The sequence below is a fragment of the Misgurnus anguillicaudatus genome, chromosome 19 (assembly GCF_027580225.2).
Source record: "Misgurnus anguillicaudatus chromosome 19, ASM2758022v2, whole genome shotgun sequence".
Taxonomy (NCBI): Eukaryota; Metazoa; Chordata; class Actinopteri; order Cypriniformes; family Cobitidae; genus Misgurnus; species Misgurnus anguillicaudatus.
In genome coordinates this window covers 42,589,623-42,607,267 of record NC_073355.2, presented here as the reverse complement: position 1 = coordinate 42,607,267, position 17,645 = coordinate 42,589,623, and the positions used below count along the sequence as shown (strand labels likewise).

At 37.3% G+C, this 17,645-nt stretch overlaps 2 long non-coding RNA genes across 2 annotated transcripts in view; one reads left to right on the top strand and one right to left on the bottom strand.

Moving 5' to 3' along the window:
- LOC141351171 (uncharacterized) overlaps positions 1 to 17,645 on the top strand; it is a 105,934-nt gene that overhangs the window by 29,053 nt on the left and 59,236 nt on the right. The window lies entirely within an intron of this gene.
- LOC141351168 (uncharacterized) lies at positions 1,088 to 3,720 on the bottom strand. The gene is made up of 5 exons (XR_012359406.1): positions 3,420 to 3,720; positions 3,208 to 3,282; positions 2,853 to 2,944; positions 2,571 to 2,733; positions 1,088 to 1,240 (listed from the first exon to the last, which is right to left on the bottom strand). It is a non-coding gene; the product is annotated as an uncharacterized lncRNA (long non-coding RNA).

Genomic DNA, 17,645 nt, shown 5'->3' with positions numbered 1-17,645 from the left:
TTCTTACATATACTTAAATGTGTGTCTACACACTTTTTGGCATATCTCCAAATTGCAATAGACTAATGCACTCCCGTGGCATCTATAAGAGAGTTATTTTAGTCTCTTCTACTTTTCAATCTTTTATTCTCTCCCTACTTTCATTTTCCATTCTTATTTTTTTTTCTTACTTTCATTTTCCATTTGCATTTTTTCCTTTACTCTCATTTTCCATTTTTTATTCTTTAATTCGAAACAGTTTGTTTCACTTTTGTCATGGTCAAATGAAGTTGTCATGGTTCAAATTATTTAGTTGCTAAGTTGTTACGCTTCAATTTGCCATCGTCAATTTCGCGTTGTCAGAGTCAACCAAAGTCTCCTTCAAGATCATAAATCTATTACCCCCTTCAAGGAGTCTTTGGTTGACTACATTTTATAATATGTTTCAGCTTAATACCGATTTTTATTACCTTTTTTATTTTATACTTGTGGCTCATTGTAGATGTTCAAGTTTTGTTTAACGTTGTCTGACAGCCAGGTCTCATACTTATTCTTAAAGCTCATCCTAACCCTACCCAGTCGGCATTTCAACGTTGATTCAACGTTGAATCAACGTCAGGTACCAACGTTGAATCAACGTTGGATTACCTTTTGGTTTTGCAAAAAATTTCAACGTTGATTTCACGACGTTGTTTCAACGTCACACTTTCAACATAGGTGAATTAAGGTTGATATCATGACGCAATTTCAACCTTCTATTTCCTTGTTGTTTTTAACACTAAATATAGATTTTTACTTGACACTGCAATACTCACTAAATGATTTACTGTAAACGTGTTATTTTTAAACCAATTATCATATGAATACAACTTGCTGCGCATAACTTACAGTACAACCCCATTCATAAAACTAAACACCTAAAGAAGGTAAAGTTTAAATGTGGACAAATAAGATGGCAGGTGCCTACCCTTTACAAATATGAAAAGCAGCTGTTTAAAATATTTTTAAGGATAAAAATACATTCTTTCAAACAGTTAGGTTTCCAGTTAGTAGTGCAGAAGTGTAATATTCTAAATATAGAATAAAATCATAAAATATGAAAACAAAATCATGTTTAAAAGTCATTTTATTCATCTGAATAGAAAAACTTTATTCAAGAAAAACTGCAAATATGAATTTTGTTGATTTAGTTGACAGTCTTCTTATGGCCACCACCACCCATCTATTCTGGCTCATGCTGTACTTAATACGATGACAGCATCTAAAGAGAGAAAAAAAACACAATATATTTAATTTTCAAAAAATGCTGCATTTTAGCCCATGTACAAAAAAATCTTGTTATTGCACATCAGGACAAGATGCGTTTTCTTTGATAGTCTGACTTGAAACATTGCATAGCCATCTGATGAAGGAAGAAAGCTGTTGTGTTTACGAAGATAACAATGGGGTTCAATTAAGATCATCTACAGTGCATTCAGAAATTATCATACACCTTTCACTTTCAAATGTTATGTTGTTGCATGATACTGTAATTGTTCAGATATTTTCTTCAAAGTAAAAACAGAATTTTAGAAACTTTTGCAAATGTATGAAAAAAGAAAACATATATTTTCATTATACATATTCAGACCCTTTGCAACAACATCTGCAATTTAGCTCAGTTGCCTCCAATTTCTCTTGAGGTTGCTGAGATGTTTCTACACCTTAAAGGAGCATTTCACCCGTAGAAACATTAATCTTTATTGAAAGTTGTATCATATTTGTAGTCGGAATGTAACATACATTTAGAATTTGGTGCCTATTTGACCGAGAAAAGGGGTGTTTGTAGTCTCACCCCCTCAACAAAGATATTGGACTTCCTTCTTTCAATGATGCAAAATGATGATTTTTACATCATTGAAAGAAGGAAGTGCAACACTGAAATCTATATTTCTCCTGTCTCAGCGGCAACTGAGGAAATGATGCACGACCATTCAAAAACATGACTGGGGTTCTAACTATACAAAGCTTAATGCAAATGGGTAGAGTGTCCCTTTAAAGCGTCCTGATGAACCTGAAGATTTTTTAAGGAATGTCTGCAACCAAACTGACCAGAAGCACCATTGACTTACATAGTAGCATAAAAGAATACTATGGTAGTGAATGGTGCTTCTGATCGATTTGGTTACAAATAAATCCTATACTGAATGCTTAAGTGATATCAACTTTATATTTTCAACACCCCCCAAATTATATGATTAAAGGGACACGCCCAGATTTTGGGAATTTAGCTTATTCACCGTATCCCCCAGAGTTAGATAAGTCCATATACCTTTCTCATCTCCGTGTGTGCTGTAACTCTGTCTGACGCAGTCCCCGCTAGCTTAGCTGAAGCTATTTACTTCCAGTCTTTGTGCTAAGCTAAGCTAGCGGGGACTGCGTCAGACAGAGTTACAGCATGCTCGGAGATGAGAAAGGTATGTATGGACTTATCTAACTCTGGGGGATACAGTGAATAAGCTAAATTCCCAAAATCTGGGCGTGTTCCTTTAACAAAGCTTTTTTAGGTTGCTTTACGTGTGGGTCAAACAGCCTTTTGTGTAGTCCCTTACCAATGAAATCGAAGATGGACTTCAGAACCTCTGGACTGTCTGTGTAAGACTTTAAACTCGCCCAGACCAGCAAGGCATCATGTTAGCAGACATCCCGACCACAGGTGATCTGGCAAAGCGACTTATGAAACAGCATCTTCCCAAATCTCCACTTCAGGCTCATCTTAGCGATCATTGCATTTGATTAAGTTTGGAAAAAGAAAAACATATTTCATTAGTATAGAAACATAAATGTAATGTTTTAGTTTGAAATACATTTTTTGTCATAACACTATTCATTACCTTTTAACGGGGATGATTTGGGCATCTGGAAAGACACACGACTTCACCTCTCTGTATTTTATCACACGTCTTCAAATTGCATGTTGATCTGCCTACAATTTAAAACACATAATAAAATAAAAAACAAGTCATAGCCCCTTTTAAAAAGAAAACAAAACACTGCATCTTAATTAATAGGATTAGTAGAATTTGATTTGATTACAAAACAAATATTAAATGCATTGTAAGGTTTTACGGGAGACGCTTCACAAAAAAGCATCCTAAATTAGCTTCTTATATTTTCCTAATGACAATGATAAACCAGTCTTGAGAAACAAGTAGCAGGTGTTTTTAAAAAGCCACTCTCACTTCTCACCTGTGAAGTTTCTTGTGTTTGTGTGTCGTTCTGTTTCTGACCTGACAACCCTTGCTGTCTGTTTCTAGTTCAATCCTGACAAAATATAAAAAAGTAAAATTAGTGCAATATTGGAAGAGAATTCTATAATGACCTTTATCAGAATGTATGCATACACTTGCATACTGTATTTAAGTAAATATTGTAGAATAGCAGGGTTAACACTACATTACCTGATCCAGACAGATGTAATGGCTGTTGATGCATGAAAATCTCAGCATTGACAAGATCATCATCACTTTTCTAATTTGAAGGGCTCCGATAAAGAAGACATTACAAAAGAGTTATAAAAATATACTGAAAATAAGAGCACATTTGTCTAGATAACCAATATTTTCTATTTCCATTAAAACTTGCAAACTATTCAACAAGAGAAGTAAGCAAAATTACACCATTACAATTTATTTCAATTCGAACAGAACATGCCAACTTACACGACATGACATTTTCGTACAAAGGAGTTGACTTAAGTGTTTTATGCCGCTTAAAAACCATGGATACTGCGCGAATGACCGCAGCATAAACGTAACATGTGATTGACTGATTGACATGGACACATGAAGGTCACGTCGACTATCTTGTCCCTTTTAATTTTATAACTGCATTTATACACATTAAGTTACCCCGTCGTGAAAACCTCAGCATGATTCGACGCCCATGTTATAACGTCATCAATAAATACTTACCAAAATCTCATGCCCCAGTACCATATAATCGTTAATGCCTTTTCGTGGGTAACATTAGTTCGGGGGTTTTATGACTTCTTTGTCCCAGCACCGACACACTCTAATATGCGTCTTTCACAGCAGGCGTCTGCTTGTCGAGGGACAATGGTCAATTTAGATAAATACGAGATGTGGTCTTTTGGACCAAATTCCATTGTTTTCTAACTCAATTGTGTAATTATCAATTACTTTCACGATCGTGTCTGTCTTAGCAAAAAGGGTCCTTAAATGGGTTGTTCCTATCCGGGTGAACTAACCTTATATAGACGTTCTGTCCTGGAAAGCAATTTCTGTTACGGTCCAATGTCGGTTTTTCTTTTCTTTCAACGCTTGTTGAATTAATATAATACAGAGCCTGTTCTTAATATGAATCCCACTTGCGTTAGTTCGCATTTGCCCTGAAATATTCTTTTATTTCTTTTATTCTCCGGGCTAATTTCATGTGCTTTTTTGCGAGTATTTTTTTTTTCTAACTCTCCGCCGATAAAATAGCTAGTGTTATTCTTTCCTTATACTGCTTAGTCTCCCTTGCGCAGTCTGTTCCTGTACTGCTTTTATTGTCATTCTGGAATTAGTGCCTTATCAAAAAAAAATGTCTGTAGAGCCATCAACAATAACCAAAATATATTTGTTATTTAACTTATTCTTCGGCAACAAATTAATTTCTCATTAATTTCTCTGGCAATATACTACATTATCAATTGCTACTTAACTTGTGATAACCTCTTCTTACAATTCTCACATAGCAATCTGATCCGCTGATATTTCTTCCTTCATTTAGAAACGTGCATTTTATTATTTGTTAAGATTTTACCTATTAAGTTCATGCTCAGATGTTGTAAAATAAGATTAATTTTCTATAGTTATTTTCTGTATATTATTCTCATCCTCTCTAAGCACAATTATTCTTCTCTTTCTAGCCAGTCTGTTAGTTTCGTTATTGCTTAAAGCCATCTCGCTATTGTCTTTTGAATGTCCATGTTGATGTTACGCTTATGTCCTTTATTAATTTATTCTTAATACTTAAATCCTCATTTAAGCTTTTTCCCACGTATTAACTATTTATTCCCAGGACAAATTGGTTGGCTTTTTAAGTCTCTTAACCTCTCTAAAGATTTTACGATTGCAATAGCTTTAGCTAATTGTTCCTTTGACACTTTCTCGATCCTACTGTTTTTCCGGCTTAATGTACGCCTAACGTGCGTTGTCTCCTTATGGTGCTTTAGAACCATCCTTATAAACTACAATGCTTTTAAACAGATTCAACTGTTTTCTGATATTTCATTTTTTTCTCTATTTCTGATTTTTAAATTTGGATCGAAAAGTCTATTTTCATATCTGCCATCGAGAATTCAATGCTCTCTCAACCTTAATTTAGTCTTTAGTCAGATGCTCCATGACTAATTTGTCCGAATTTTACCAAGATCTGCTTTCCCCTCGCTAGACCCTGTAATTCAGGATATCTTTTACTTTTTGACAGTGCTGATAAGCTTGTCTACAGAAATAAATGTTTATCCGGCCTTTCTCAATTTCCAGTTACAATTTTTTATAGGCATACTGTTTTTAGAATTTCTAGCTATCATTTGATAACTAATTTGATCCATCTCAAGATCATCTTAAAATTTTTTTTCGTCTGTTTTACTTCTAGCTGGCCTGAGTCTAAATTGCCGCTTGTAAGCTGCGCAATGCTCGGTTTCTTGCGTCCCTTGCAATTTGCTTTCTTTTATGGTGGCATACATTGGCTTTGCCATTTGGCTAAATTTTACCAACCCACTATTTTTTCTTGAACGTGTCTTACGATGTTCGGAGTCTTAATGACGGTGTTGCGCTCATTTGCGTAATTCCACGGTTGCATGTTTGTATAAAAAAAACCAGAAATTCAACCATCTCTGTCATTAATTCGTGTTTATTATTTATTTATTTATTTTAAACGTGCATCGGCTTGTTTCTTCAGCGTTTGATCAAATATTTAAGTATGTTGTTTCTCATTGTTGGATATTATTAGGACGTCAACGATATACATTTCTACCGGTAAGTCTTAATATATCCCTCATTACGCTCTGAAATACCACTGAGCTTTTTAAATACTTGCAGAAATTTACAATAATTTATTGTTAACTGAAAACGCTTTCCTTTTCTTTCTGACTCGCCTCTATTAGCGGTGTTGACCTCTTTGTTAAACCTATTTCCAACAGAAAATTGCATTTCTTTCACTCGCTTAATGCTGCCTATTACGTGCATTTATTACACCGTTTGTCCGGTTTAATAGCTCTGTTCAAAGCCGTGAAGTTAGTCACTAATCTAAATGTATTGTCCGGTTCAATAACTTGAATCAGGCTATTAATTATTGGAGATTTTACCTCCTTAATAACGTTTTGCTCTAACAATTCTTATATTCTCTGATTTAGTTCTTTTTTGGCTAGTTTATTGGTCGGATACTGGCGTTGAGGTTCGCGCATTCCTCCTATTATTTTCCGTGAGCGTAGTTTTCATCAACAGCTCCTCAATCATGTTTAATTTACCAAAAAGTGTTGTCTCTCAGCATTCGTATTAATTTATCCTTTTTCTCTGCTCAGATCCTATCATCTTATTCCTAATTCATTTTAATCACTCTTCTAAATTTACTTTATCTAAATATTTTTCTCAAGTTCCAACAAGTAATTTTTTGTTACATTATTTTATTTCCATGTTTTTTCCGTTTTAATTCTGTGCACGTCTGAAGAATAATTGTGCTCTTCATCTTTTAGTGGTGTTGTAATTTATATCTGTGCTCCAGAATTAACTAGTCCTTTTAACTAAATTTATCAATTCCTTATATTTTAATCTATATATTTTTATTACATTTCTATCACAGACATTCTGTTTTAACAAAACCTTTTTTCTCTTGTCATTACGACTTTTATATCGGTGTCTGATAATTATGCGTGTTAAGATCCTAAGATCTGCTTCGGTTTCCGAGTCCGTTACATTATCATTCATTGTTTGATTTCTTCTCACCTTTTTTGAGTTTTGTGTTATCTATTCTGTGCTTAGGAGACTGAAACTGCATTCGGTTTTCAGGTACTTCGTTCTCTGCTCTTTCCTCCAAGACATAATTCGATTTTTGCGTGTTAGATACGAACTCTCTTTCACTTTCTGTTCCATATTTACTTCGCTCCAAGCCTCTTTCGCTTCGAAATGGTACTTTACGTGTACTCGTATTAAAATGGTCTCTCTCTCTTTGAAATCGCGCATTATACATCCTATTTGTCATTGTATCATTTACGGCTTTATCCGCGTTCGGTGTACTTGGTATATTGAAACGCCTATTATTTGGCTCATTTTCCCTCAAAGTTTTTACGCGTTGAGAAGTTAAGACGTACTCAGCCAATCGTTCTTTTATTTGTTTATTAGTCACATTGTTCAGGGTGGTAATTAATTTATATCCTCATTATATTTCTCTTCCTACATCTCGTAAAAGTCTTACTTTGTCTGACATAGGAATTTCATCCTGAAGTGAGAGGCACTTGGTCTTTTACGGCGCGTATTAAGCTATGTGTGAGTACTGTTCCTGTTAAATCTCTAACTTTTTTTTTTCTGTTGCCTCTGCTGAGATTGCATAATTGTCTCTCTTGGTAAGTCGGCATTTTTGCGGCTCTAACCATAAACCCACTGTGATTTTCTAATTTTTCCTTAACACCTATATGCTTATGAACTGCCTCTGTCAATTGTATTTCCAGCAATTTAGATTGTATTTTAGTCTGTTTGTCTTTACCTACACGCGAAGTTTCAAATTCTAGTTGTCTAACCGGTGTACTTAATAATTCCGGAGAATATCGACCTACTGTATCATATGGTTTGATCTGTGGCTCTTCTTTACTTTCCCAATTGTAGGAAATGTCTAATTTCCCCATTGGTGCTATCGCCTTTTGAACATTCAATTTTTCTACTTCGCCTCGTAAATGTTTCACTTCGGTTCTCAAGGTTTTTACAACGCCTTCAATGCTTTTTATTATTTTCCTTGAATAATCGTATTTTTCCTGAAATAACGCCGTTTTTTGCGGATTTACCCCATCATTCGTGCTTCGCTATTTACACGGCTGATGAGTGACAAACTAGATGTTCTCACTTGTACATAAGTGAGTTCATTTTCAGGAATATTTATTTTATCTAATTTTTGATTAAACTTCTGCTTCGTCTTTTAGAAGAGGGTTTTCTTTTTTTTTAAATCGTACACCTCTCAATTCCATTAATGGCCAGTCATTTTAAATTAAATGACTCACCTTTAATAACAAGATAGCTCCGCTATCTTTCTATCGCAATCGCGCTTCTTTCTTTCTTTTAAGTTCTGGTTCACTGTCTGAAGTTAGACTGTAAGAGTATGATGTTTCATTTATTTCTTCTCCGTCTGAGCTTACAATTTCATTTAGCATTTTCTGACCTTTTGTCTCTTTTATTGCATATGCCGACGCAGCTGGAATTCTCACCTCGAAATCGACCTCACTTTACATCGCATTAAGAATACGTTTAAACTATTCTCTCTGTTTGTTATTCATTAGTAGATTTAAAGTCAAAGGTCCCTTGTTTAAATTTTTATTTATTCCTGTAGTCATTCTTCTAATTACATTCGTCATTTAATGTTTATATTGTCTAGTTCCTATTTGAGTTAAATGTGTTACTTTAACTTGTCTACTAATGGCGATTTACCCGCACGCAGCAGGGCTTTGTCTACCCAGATTTTCGCGAGAGATCTAAATCTCTTTTAATGCGTCCTCCGCTGATTTGTCAAATATCACACTTGATGTTCTGACTCCCGTAATCATTCGTTCGTTGCCGTTTAGAACTAATATGCCTTCGCTAGTGTCTTTTAATAGACCATTGTGTATTGTTATTTTTATGTTGCCTACTTTAAGTTCGTAGCCTATTTCTGTTTTTCCAAGTTCTGGCGGGATCTCTCTCTCCTCTTCGAAATGTATTATTTCTTGTTGGTTCTTTCTAACGCGATCCATACCGGCTCTCCCTGTCTTTTCTCTAACAGTTTTTTACCATATATTTTTATGGTCTCTAAGTCAACTTCTTTCACTGTTGACAAAATAAACTCGACATCTAAAATCATTCACTGTATAAGTACGCCACTATTTTTATTCCTCTCTAGTGTTTGTGCCCATCGTACTACAGTTAAGCCCATTTCGGCTTCCGAGAACGTCATCCCCTTAATGTATCCTTAAGCGAAAACCATAACGCCAACTCCTCAGCTTCTTTCACTAAAACTGAGGTTTCCGCATTTTCAGCGGCACCCTCTCGTTCACGTACACGAGTATCACCTCTTGTGTACACGAGAATATGGGTCTGAGCTCTTTCTGTCATTTAAAGAAGCGTCCTTCCTGACAGCTTAACGCAACTGTACGTTAACGAGCCCTAATAAACCTCCTGCCCGTCGGTTTATATAAAGTTGTGCGCGCGCACCAACCCTTTCTGGGTCGTATAATAGCTCGTTTCGAACTATTCTTTGGGGTCTTACGGGATTTTAATTATTTTAACTCTTCCCTAGGCATGGTAACTCGTAATCGTTTCTTTTGAACACGCTTTGCCGTTGATTTTGGCCAGAAATCAACGACAAAAACCGTGCCCCGCAGTTGGGCGCCATGTTTTACGGTACGAAAATTTGTACCTTTTGCCTATTCTTTCTATTCAGGGTAGGCAAGGACAGTCAAATCTAACAATTATTTCCCTAGTATACCAATCGTACATTACCTTAAATAAGATAGAAACTGAAAACTGGATTATACTCACATAATTATTAGAAGACTTTCCTGTGGTTGATTATTTGAGCTAAGTTCACGCAGGCACACTTCTTCTTGTCTTTTACAAAATTTATTAATACAATTTAGCTAGTTGCGATTACAAGTTTTGCCAAATTAAAAAGAAAAAGAAAAGAAATAAGAAATACCAAGTTAACTAAAAGTAATAAGACAAAAATACAAAGTCTAAAAAGTACTAAGTCTAGAGCACACAAGATTTCAGGCTGTCAGACAACGGAGATGCTGGATGCTGCTCGCTCTCCAGATCTGCCTAAGTTCTGCACCAGCATCAATTTATAGGCACGGTCTCGGGTCCGAATTCCAGGAATCATATTCAGGGCCTCATGGCACGCCTTTGATCCTTACGTCTACTGGGAAAGTCCCCTAATATCTTAAATATATGACGAAGTCTCTTTGTCGTTCTTCTCCAAACTCCTCTGCGCTTTCTCCCACGAAGACAGGTCTTTAAATCATGCTTTAAACTGTAATATATCCCTTAAGCTTTGTTCTATCTAATACATGCATCAATCTCTCTACTCTTAATAAACTAGTAAATACAAAACCATATTTGTGTCACTCCTTAAACATGCAATTCAAGAGCTGTCATGCATATACTCCCAACTCAATGATTATAATACTTTACATCAAAGCCACCCTAGGCGTATTAAGTAACATAAAGAGTTTAACATAGTAAAAGGAGTATAAAATAACAAACCACAGGTTTATATTGCTCAGAAGAAATACATATAAAATTAGGTGTATTATTTGGCTTATAAAGGCTGGATAATTTGCATCTTACACAACAATACACATGAGAATTCACACTGGAGAGAGACCATTCACGTGTGATCTGTGTGAAAAAAGTTTTACAAGTAAAGACGCTCTTCAGATACACATCAAAATTCACGCTGGAGTGAAACCATTTGTGTGTGATCTGTGTGGAAAGAGTTTTTCATATCTATCTAGCCTTAAGATGCATGCAGAAGTTCACATCGAAGAGAAACCGTTTACATGCACTCAGTGTAACAAGTGTTTCAGTAGTAAACCCAACCTTAAAGTACACATGAAAATTCACACTGAACAGAAACTTTTCGCTTGTCTTCAGTGTGAAAAGTGTTTCAGAGATGAAAGTCACCTTAAGAGACACATGACCATTCACACTGGAGAGAAACCATTCAGGTGCTGTCGGTGTGAAAAGTGTTTCAGAGATAAATATCAACTGAAGAGACACATGACAGTTCACATAGAGAGAAACCATTCAGATGCTGTCAGTGTAAAAAGTGTTTCAAAAGAAAATCTCACCTTAACACACACATGAGAATTCACGCTGGAAAGAAATCGTTACCATCTGTGGAGTAATGATATGAGTGGACTTTTTGTTGTAAAGTGTGATTTATATGTTGCATAGGACCTACGGCGTAGACTATACGTGACAGTTTTCATTTTAACTTCCCTCGATGTACATTGCACGTGCAGATTACTAGTAGGTGGTGTACATGGGCATGTTACAGCTAGTGATGGTCACTTTTTTAAACAAATTTTGTACTTAATATATTTTAGTTGTAATTTAATTGTAATAAAGTACAAATTTGAGAGTATTTTGTGTACTTTTGTGTGCTAAAGTGAAACAACTTCAAGTGTACCTTTTTAAGCACATGAGTGTGTTTGTGCTAAATGCAGGCTTGATAAGTGAATTTCGAGTGTGTTTTATTTGGGTTAGAAGTACAAATTTATTATGAGTGTCTTGCAAACATACAATCAGTATAGCATGAATATATTGTTTGCGTAAATTCTATATCTATATTTTTCGCTATTGCAAAATGTAAAAACTTGGAATGCTATTACATTTTGTATACTTAAACATACTGCAGCTAGACTACTATCCAGTCTACTTCAAGTTTGTAATGATTAGTTAAATTTAAAAGTGCTATTTGGGAATAGATTTCTTCAATTGGTAACATATCCAAAATATTTTTTCCAAATAAACAAAGACTGCTTAAAACAGTTAAAAACAATTCAAAAATAAATATTTTAAATATATTCAAAATATATTTTTAGTTACAGCATTCAGTAGAGTAGAGCAGTGGTTTTCAAACTGGGGGCCGCGAGATGGTGCCAAGGGGGACCAGTTTAATGACATTTTATGAAATACATTAATTTATCATGAATTCTGTGTAATTAAACCTAAAAAAAATAGGCTACTAACCAAAAGCGCTACTTTTTGTATAATTTAATGTTTTTTTTATTTTTATTAAAAATTAGTTTTAGAACAGTTTTTTTTTTGTTTTTTTGTCACAAATTTTCTTTGGGGGGCCACGAAGGAATCCACCGTACACAAGGGGGGCCGCATGTTGAAAAAGTTTGGGAACCCCTGGAGTAGAGTATGTGCCTAAAAATGGAACAAACTGAACTCATTGAAGAATATCAAAATATTTTTTTTTCAATTTAGTCTTTCTCGCCCAAAATCTGCTTTAGTGTGACAGTGACAGGTTTTGGTTCGGCCTAATGACAGTCTGAAAAGAGAGACAATAAGCTCAATTAGTGTTTAGTGTTAAGACATTGCATTTATTTAAGACTTCCGGTATATTAAATCTATAGTTTACTGGCTAAAAAGAACAATGGCTATACATGCAAAAAAAATTGTCAATCTGACTAAATTTAATACAATTGAAGGTTACGACGATACAGTTTACGTGCACCCTAAACATTGCAATCTGATTAAAATGTTCGTATATATGTATAATCTATTAAATCCGAACCGAACATTTGCGCAAACGCACAGCCAGGGTTGCCAGATTCGCGTATCATAACCATCCCAAATGGACATTTAAAACTAGCCCAAAAGCATCCCAATGACTATTTCACAGCCCAAATGCCAATATCTAATGAACAAAATCATTTAATCTTTAACCCGCAGAAAAAAAACTGGTGGAAACAGTTTAAACCTAAACTCAAAAAAATGCAGAGGACTTGGCAACGTCACGCTGCAGACAGCATCTCTTGTAAAGTTCACGCTTTATCTCTGGATTAAAGTCAAAGCGGAGTTGAAGAAAGTTCTTCTTAAGAAGTTTTCAGATAGGTAATGAAAACACACTTTTCAAAAGGCAAAACGCTACTTTATTGCAGTAAGTAGCCTAATATTTTAAAAGTAACGTTACACATAAACGCGGCAGGATGTACATCGCGTGGCCCCAGTAACCTTATCTTAATAATACGTGATCCCACTGCCTTGCTATTGCGTGTTTCTGTGACGAGGATCATGTGATATAAGATTTTAATATAAGACACGAACTTGAGCACATGTATTTTGGCATCCGTTTGAGAAAATACTACGATTCACGCGTTAACATGCGTACTTTTCTCTTTCGGATCTGATCACAGATCGGAGTACACCACCCCTTCAATACGATCCAAATTTGCATCCGATCGTCCTCAATCGTATTGATTATGATGTTTACATGGAGGCTTTTCAATACGATTGAGCCATCAATACGACTACAAACTGATTATTTGGTTGCATATAAACGTACCTAATGACAACTGAGATAGTATATTTTTACCTAAACTTAAGCTTGACTAGAATTCCCTCATTAAGAGCTTTTCTTTAAAATGACTTTCCTATATGGGTTACAAATATGAATTTTGTGCCATATTTAAACAAACAAATCCAGCATGTTGCAAACAAACTTAATCTGCTTGGCAAAAGGAAACTTGACTCGCAAACAAACAGAAAATGCTTTGCAAATAAAAAAGTGGTTAAAAATATGTACTGTGTTTTGCACAAATGTGATTTTCTCACAAATGTAAACATGATTTTCTCACAAATATGTGCAATACAAAACAGCAGATGGCCCTTTTTCGACTTTGTTAGACATTTTAAATCCCAAGAAGCCAGGAATTTTACCTTAGACACCACCCCTGCCAGTGGCACCAACTGAATAAAGACATATTTCCTTTGTCGGGCTTCATTAAAATATCCCGTTCTTTCTGTGTTTTGAAGCTTTGATTGTGTTTACAGTGCTCAATATAACATGTGTTCATGTTTCAAGCGTAAAATACACTATTTTTCACACAATTTACTTATCTGTATACTAGGCTTGGGCAGTATCCAAATTTTGATACCATCAAATCGCCTCCCTATTTTACCCCGGCCTATGATATTTCCGTGAATAATTATAAAATTATGACGTAATGCTCAGACAGTGTCACCAAACTGTTGCCTTGGGGCTAAACACTTCAAAAACTGAATACCAAACCCTAATACTGAAACAATAACAAAATAACATACACAACAGTATTAACAACTTTTATTAGCAACAATTAGCAGTTTATTAAAAAAGTTAAATACAACGGTCAAACAGAATTAACCGGTTATTGGTTAAAAAAGTGATCTCTAAATTATGCTATTATAGACAGTGGACGGCGTTTGGTTTCTTACACTTACATCGAATAAATCAACAATTTAATTAAAGCAACAGTCTCAGACTTGAAGAAAATTGTTGAACATTTAAACCTATTTTCTGCACATTCCACCATATTTTAATGAAATAAAGAAAGTCCTCCTTCTGTTAACTCTTTCACCGCCAGCGTTTTTAAAAAAAGTTGCCAGCCAGCGCCAGCTTTTTCATGATATTCACCAAAGTTTAATGCCTTCCAGAAAATGTTCTTCTTTGAATATATAAACATACAATATGCCAAATGAAATAACAGACCCTCTGCTTTCAAACAAAAAAAAAACGTTTCTTCCTACCTTCAGTAGTTCTTTTGTAATCAGCTTTTGAATATGGGTAGGTTTCTGCAAAAACACCACATTTTGAGCAAAAAGCAGAGATAATTCCATTTTTGTGATGGACTTTTCATAGAGATCCCATTCAGAGCGATCTTTAAAACAGACACGGACATGCAGCAGCTTGTCAGAGGGCAATACTTCCGGGTTTAAAAGTTGCGGAAGTGCGCCACCTAGTGGATAATGGCGGTATTGCAGAAAGACGGAAAATCTCGTCATTGGCGGGGAAGCGTTTTCTTTTAATTGACGTGATATCTCGTCAATGGCGGGGAAAGAGTTAACTTATATTTCTGCATATTCCAGCATATAAAATACATTTTTTTTTGTAAAATCCTTCATTCAAATAGCAAATAAAATACAGCAAAAAAAAAAAATTAAATGAAAGTTTTTCCTGATTGGATTCCAAATTTATGTCTTTTAACAGTAAAGTGCAGTTTTGTTTTTGTAAATCATTAGACATTTTTACCACTTGTAGAAAGCCTTTCTTTAAAGTGAATTTCGTTTTGTATAAATTGTATCTTAATTTTAATAAAGGTTTCATCAACCAATTGCATGTATTTAATAAATTTAAAGCATAGCAGACAATATAATAACCGTGACATGGAGGCGCTGGCACGATTTGCTCGCATTGCATATTTACCTAGAATGCACCGACCTCATCATAAATGAATCAAACTCATTCAAGCATTAAATATCTTTGCTGCATTCTTTCTAAAACAGACAAGGGCTTTCTCTCGGCTCGCATCAGCAGAGCATTGCATCGTCTATGTTGCACTTAACAGAAGTTGACACTTGTCTTTTTGAAAAAAAAAAAAAATATATATATATATATATATATATATATATATTAATTATACAAAATATTTGTTCTGGTCGTTATTAGAAGGTACACAGTGAATTAGACCTGCCTTCAATGTGTCTTTTACGCATTCTGAGGTGCCCGTTTTATCCGTTGGTTTTATGGTGTTTCAGTCTATTATAGGAAACATTCTGCATAAGATGGGCTTAGATTTGGAAATACATTACAATTATTTGGAATTACATCTACATTTCAGTGGTAACAGATAAGGTGATGAATGATGATGATCATCATCTTTCTTTATTATTGTTAGCACTACCTGAAACCTAAGCGGTGTCTCTTCAGAGCTGTTATTTTCTTAAATAAGCCGTGGAAATGTTTTAAATGAGCTTCAAACGCCTTTATTTTCAATGCGATCACCTTGTACCCAAACCATTTCAAAACTAAGGAGTCATTTGTCCTCCGAACACAGTACATATTTGTAACACCTTTGCATTTTCTCTGAAATTGCCTTTTGTATTTGCAAAGCTTTTTCTGCGATCCTTTGTGGCAGATCGAGTTTGTTTGCAACATGATGAATTTGTTTGTTTAAATATGGCACAAAATTCACTCCAAATACAAAGTCTTCCTTAAAAACATTTCTGCAAATACTTCAGCTCCTTAAGAAAGAATTTTTCTTAAAGAAGATTACGCAGAGACAGTGAATGATTTTTATGAATGTGCGGATAGTGTTACGTGTAAATCCAGGTAAGACAGGGAGCGGATCCAAATGCAGTGTGGTTTTATTAAAAATGACAATAAACAAACAAAACATAGCAGGTAATCCAACAAGGAATCTGGGATACGAAAAACACCATAACATAGACTAACGATCGACATCAGACACTGGAAACACTAGGCTTAAATACACAGAGTAATCAGGGAAAACAAGACACACCTGGGGAACAATCATCACACAGACCAATGAACAAAAGAACTACAAAGAACTACAGACATGGATGACACAGACATGACTTCAAAATAAGAGTACAAGACAGGGTACACAGACAGAGTTCATAACATAGCCCCCCCTCAAAGGGCGGCTTCCAGACGCCCCCCAGAAAACCCCAAAGTACAACAGTCTAGGAGGGCGGTGGCATGGAGGTGGACCCGGGGGAGGGATGGTGGGCTAAGGCCACAAAAGTCCAAGGGCCAGGGCGGAGCCGCAGGCGGAGACAGGAACCAAGGCGGAGCAGCAGGCGGCGACAGGGACCAAGGCGGAGCCGCGGGCGGAGACAGGGACCAAGGAGGAGCCGCGGGCGGAGGCTGGAGCCAGGGCGGAGCCGCGGGCGGAGGCTGGAGCCAGGGCGGAGCCGCGGGCGGAGGCTGGAGCCAGGGCGGAGCCGCGGGCGGAGGCTGGAGCCAGGGCGGAGCCGCGGGCGGAGGCTGGAGCCAGGGCGGAGCCGCGGGCGGAGGCTGGAGCCAGGGCGGAGCCGCGGGCGGAGGCTGGAGCCAGGGCGGAGCCGCGGGCGGAGGCTGGAGCCAGGGCGGAGCCGCGGGCGGAGGCTGGAGCCAGGGCGGAGCCGGCAGGGCGGGAAGCCAGGGCGGAGCCGGCAGGGCGGGAAGCCAGGGCGGAGCCGGCAGGGCGGGAAGCCAGGGCGGAGCCGGCAGGGCGGGAAGCCAGGGCGGAGCCGGCAGGGCGGGAAGCCAGGGCGGAGCCTGAGGCCAAAGGAGGACTGGATACCAGGGTGGTGCTGGTGGTATCAGGAACCTGGGTACAGGAGAACAGAGAGAGGCCCTCTGGGCCTGATTAGACAGGGCAGTAAGTTCAAATATAGACATCTCCGACCAGACAGTGAGGGCAAAGAGCTTGGGGACAGTCATCTTGGGACATGCAGAGAGTTCAGCACTGGCCATAGTCTTGGTGACGACAAAGAGTCTCTGGGGCATCGCGGTGACCACACTAGCTGACCAATGGGGCTCAGATGACTCACTCGGCTCAGATGACTCACTCGGCTCAGATGACTCACTCGGCTCAGATGACTCACTCGGCTCAGATGACTCACTCGGCTCAGATGACTCACTCGGCTCAGATGACTCACTCGGCTCAGATGACTCACTCGGCTCAGATGACTCACTCGGCTCAGATGACTCACTCGGCTCAGATGACTCACTCGGCTCAGATGACTCACTCGGCTCAGGGGAATCAGAAGACTCACTCGGCTCAGGGGAATCAGAAGACTCACTCGGCTCAGGGGACTCGGGAGATTCACTCGGCTCAGGGGACTCGGGAGATTCACTCGGCTCAGGGGACTCGGGAGATTCACTCG